Here is a 5,845-nt window from a genome sequence, read left to right on the forward strand (position 1 = left end):
TATATATATATATATATATATATATATATATATATATATATATATAAAACAGAGTTTAAGCATAATGATAAATTTTTGATTGGCCTCATTTTTGGCAACTTCACAGTATATTAGAATGAAACAACTATATAAAAGAAACAGTATAAGTATATATATTCTTCTACTCTTATTTCTCACTCTTTTTGACAAAATTACTGATGGCTAGATTCTGTTATAGAGTGTCTAGTGTGATTAGCGATTAGCAAACGATTATACGCATGTACAGCCTAAATTTGTATCATTGCAGAGTATGATGAGTACGCGAGTACAGAGTATGATTACAGAGTAAAAACGCAATTTCCATGGAAAACTGCTTATCGTCGCTCTGCACCTTCGGCCGAAAGATAATATTCGCCTAAGGACGCGGGAGGGAAAAAAAATCGGCAAGTGATTCGCCACGAAATTGCATGGTATTTCGCGCAATGAACGACCACGAGTTCTTTTGTCGCTCGCCGCCGACTCGTTTTAATGGAACTGAGAATGATCGGGATCTTCGAGGCGGCAGTGCGGCATCGTGAGAATCCTGCCAACGAAGAGCATCTCGCACCGACATTCCTCCCGTTGCTAACAGGATAGAGGGTAAACGTGTCCCTGAAGGCAATCGGCATATTTGCTCGCGACTTTGTATAATACGCCATATGCAAGCATGGTAATTTCTATTCGCATTATGATAATAGAAGGGACGGAGTGAAGGGACATACGATACATCTTCGCGAAAATAAACTTATCTCTGGCATGCTTCTGTATATATAGCGTACAAAGATTCATTTAAAAAATTCTTTTTTGAATTATACTAAACTCTCAGAATCATATTTCCTTTGAAAGATTATGAAAGAAATAGAATATGAAAGAAATAGATTATAAAGAAATAGAATTAAATAAAAGTTACGTATTTAAAAAATATTATATTTTAATTAATTTTTTCTTTTATCGTTATTTAGATAAAATTAATCTAATAAACTAAATTCACACAATTAATTATTTGAAAAAAATAAACAATTTTCTAATAATTTTCTAATAATTTTTTCGAGACAATTGTTCATTGTAACATCTAAATGAGCCATAATGTGAGATTTAAATGCGTATCTTGCATTATTATTGTTGTATCCTATGAATCTTTCATATTCTTGATGTACATGCATTTTCATGTTGAATAAATATCTTTCGTTATTATACTATTAATGTTATCCGAATAATTTATATTCAGAACTTACTTTAGGAATATTATTTCAATATCTCAAGTAATTTTCATAATACATTCGGTATGTAACTAATTAACTTTGAAATAAACTATATAAAAAATTCTCCTACTTCACGACAAAGTATTTTTATCGATCTCACGATTCTCATCTTCTTTTATACCAATAAATATATTAATGAATAGTAGAAAAAATTAGAATAAAATCATAAATTATATTCTGTCTGGAGATAAACTTCGATATGAATATCTTATAGAAATTCATTTAAGGATTATGAAAGATGGAAATAAAATATAAGATTTATATTCTAAAAATATCATTACATTCTTTTCTTATTATTATTTATGTGAATATTAATTTAACTTGAAAATTTAATCAATTATAATATATTTGACAGACCAATTTAAATATTATTATGAATGTTTGCTTATGTTTACGAATTCATACATATCCCATAAAACTTTTGTTCTATATTTTGTATAATTAATATCTTGTTATATAAATAATTAAACTCGTTAATAATATATGTTAATGAATTGTATTTTAAGAATTTCATATGTGTGTACTCTTGTACGCATAATAAATTTATAGTTATATAATATTATAATTTATAGATCAATTTTTATTATAATTTTTATTATATTATTATACTCTATCATTTTAAAATTATAATGAATTTAGGACTCACCGATATATATACAATGTGCAGCAACGGAGTTGTAGTGCAATTGATCTGAAAAATATAAATATATTCATAAATTACAGCGTAAAAAATAATAACTAAAATAATTAAATGTAACAAAATAATTATTGTGTTACTGAATTTACTGAATGTGCTGAATTATATTTTAATGTCTAATAAAAAAATTTTTTTAACATAAACTTTTATAAAATTTAATAATGATTCATGTATAAATAAAATTAATAAATTAATAAATAAAAAATATATAAATAAAATATTCAGATACTGTCATTATATATTTACTTTGTGACAAAGTAATAACAACATAGATTTAATCTCATTTTTAATATGAGACAAGATTCTGTAAAGCACACGGTCTTGAACTTGTATAGATTGTAAATAAAAATTCTAGTTGAATCTCATTTGTCAGAATAAAAAGGTACATACATTCAAGTGAGTTATGACATCAGAAAAATGAGAATTATCTGATTTAATGTAAATGGAAAGCAATTGACATGAATTGAGCCGTCATGGTAAGATTAATTTTGCAGGTAAGACATAATAATAAATAAGCAATTATTCATCTCACAGTCGCTTCGTCGTCGCCTGATGCCTCCTCTCAGTTCTATGTTGTTCTCACGCAACACTATCGCGAAAATGAGGTTAGATGAGCATGTTAATCGTTAGTTAAACAACAATGGTCCTCTTTGACACGACACTCCCGATTCTCAATCGGCTCCAGATTGCAGACCACTGTAGTACATTTACGTGTATGGAAAGAATATGTTTATAGCATGTATGCATGTACATTCCAGCAAACGAAAATGGATTGAAATGAATTGAAATGGATTCAAATTTTCAAAAATATTGATTCACGAATGTTAAAATGAATGCATTTTTCAATCCTGAATGCATTTTTATTCATTTATAGGAATTGCATGGAGCATCTCTATGCCTTTCAATCTAAAAATAATATTGGCTTTTTCTGTGCATTGTGAACTATTCAAAATTTTGAAAAGGAAATGCAGTTTTTCAATCGAGTTGCATCCAATTGAATCCAATTGAATCCAATTAAATCCAAAAAAAAGTCTTCGCTATTTAAAATACACATTCGGATAGAAAAAAATTTCAATCTATTTTAATCTATTCTCGTTTGCTGAGATGTACACATCAAAACGGCAAAATCGCACATGATGAGGTGTCTTGATGCGTATTATCATTGTACTCCATCTATTTGTTGCAAATGTACTGTTAAGTTGTCTGCAATCTGGCAATCCTGGCATCACTGAGTGCTTTCCATTTAGTGACACAAAGTCAACACAAACATCAGTCAAACATTTTTTTTAACATTGCAGTGAATAACTAATAGCGTTTTCTCTTGGGATACACTGAGTATAACCTCACATTACATCAGTTGCATGTAAGTGTTGCACTACACACAAATGTACATACACCATGGTATACACTACTTCACACTATCGTGTTTAATTCTGCTGCTGGTTGACTTCCATTTTCAAATTTTTAATGTCACACTCCACACCGTCCTTTAAGATCGTGTAGCAAAACCCCACTTTGTGCATAAAATTTGCACTACACTATAGCCACGAAATTACATTGAATGAGTTCGCCTACCACCAGCTAAGGAAACGCTACACTGAGTGTTGCACTGGTGGACGATAGTGCAGCCAAGAGAAAACGCTAATAAGATTGAAAGATACCTATAGACATTTGAGCCGATTTGTATCATCAAATGGAAAGCATCCACCGATCTGCTGCCGACGTTGATTGCGTATATGTGATCACATCATACACATTTCGTTGCATTACGGAGGAAGAACATGACACAAGAAATGTACATAATTACAAACAAAACTATGATTTATTCGTACATCACACTCACAAGTCACAACTCTCACGCACTCGCGCAATAGCGTAATGGCGGAATCTCGAACTGCGCGGTGAGGGTGGGGGATCCGAAAATGCGCGGCTAACTTCATACGTCACTGCAGCAATGTCACTCGTTGCATTTTGCCGCACTTTCATGGATCTGTTTGAAAAGACGGATTATTTGTGTCATTCTATCTTTATTTCAGATATAATGAGCGATGAAGATAGAATGACACAAATAAGTCGGTCGACGGATATATCACGGCTAATAGAATGTTTTCCCGAACGCAGTCTATGAGCGATATTCATAGTCCATTCTTATTTTAAGATTATCTTAAGTAATGTCTTAAGACGTTAATACGATGCTCTTTTCATTTTGAAATTCATGACATCTTAAGATTGTACTTAAGACAATCTTAAATATAAGATCTGACTATGAATACCGGCCTATTCCACCCCTCATGTAATAACAAATAGAATTTCTCATATAGCACATGTTATTGCATATAGATAAATAATGGAGTCACACGTTTGCGTCTGATAGAATAATTACCGTGTCATATAAATTATAATACGAATGTGAAATATATCTATGACTGAAAATTAGATATTCGCGGAACGCGATGTAGTACATTGATGTTATGAATTCCGTAAATATCGCGTTTTGACGAATTCAACAATATAAAGCCATATGTGCATCAAGCAAATACAGAACACGGAGAAATTAATTGCGATTATACTTATTAAACTAATTAAAAACGAGATGCTACCGGCTCGCGAGCATTCATTCCGTATTCTGCGGCATTCAGTAAATGATCAAAAGATATTCACGTCTTGCTTGTATCGTTCCACTGAATTATTGTTATAAATCATCTATTACTCCGGAAACGATAGGTAAGATATATTAGCGAGAAAATATAAGGAACCCCGCGAGATTCTCAGATCCGAATACTATATCCGAAGAAATAATTACTATCTAGATGTCTAGATTACTAGATAGATGTCATAAGATTTATATCCTTTCTATTTTAACGAATAATAAATCGTGCGACAAACCATCATCCTCTCGTTACGCAAGTCTCATTACTGGAGTACTTCGACTGCACGCTGTGGATTGACGTTTCGTTAATTGTAATCGTAAGATAGAATGTATTCAGAATTTTCCAACGCCCATCGCGATCGTGCTAAAAAGAGTAATAATAATATACGTTCCGCCGGCTCGTCGCGCGAATGATAACAGAGGTGACCGCGTGTGACGTCACAATAGCGTTCACACGCCGCGCATCACGAGCGATTGTGATCATACAAAAATATATGGCGAACTTCAGAATTGCCGCAATACATTTCGAATACCTACATTCCACGAAATTATTATATACAGTGAGTGCAAAAAGTATTCGTATAGAGAAAATATTTTAAAAAAAACTTTATTTTTAAAAATAAATATTATCCAGCGAGAAATAAGTCATCGAATTGATGAAGTGATCGAATCGATATAAATACGATGATTTCAACATCAATTTGACGTCAAATCAACGTTTAATTGACGATCATTTCTTATTGGATAATTAATAATTTATTCATAAAGAATAAAATAGACTATATGTTTCTTAAAATTATATATACCAAAAAGATACGTATTAATTACATACAATATATATCATCTGTATACAAAATATATCATCTGAAAAAAAAGCGAAAAAATTAAAAATTGTATTGTTTGAATGGTCAAAAAGTATTCGTACGAGAAATTTAGCTACTAAAATCAGAAATACGTGCGAAGCTCGTTTATTTATGTTAGAACAGAATGTATTCATTATATAAAATTACTAATTAATGTTTATTTTTTACAAATAAGACTTTTTTTATATAACAAATTTTCTTGTACGAATACTTTTTGCTGTCACTATACATTAATTGATAAATGCCAATATATCACAGCTTGGTGGATCCAAAAATTTGGAGTAGAGAGGGTTATAAATGGTAGAACAAGAAATATTTATATATATATATATATATATATATATATATATATATA

General features: G+C 30.6%; 1 pseudogene; it reads left to right on the forward strand.

The window, feature by feature from the left end:
* The window catches only part of LOC105618414, a 32,747-nt pseudogene that overhangs the window by 2,292 nt on the left and 24,610 nt on the right, over positions 1 to 5,845 (forward strand).

The sequence above is a fragment of the Atta cephalotes genome, assembly GCF_000143395.1.
Source record: "Atta cephalotes unplaced genomic scaffold scaffold00016, whole genome shotgun sequence".
Taxonomy (NCBI): Eukaryota; Metazoa; Arthropoda; class Insecta; order Hymenoptera; family Formicidae; genus Atta; species Atta cephalotes.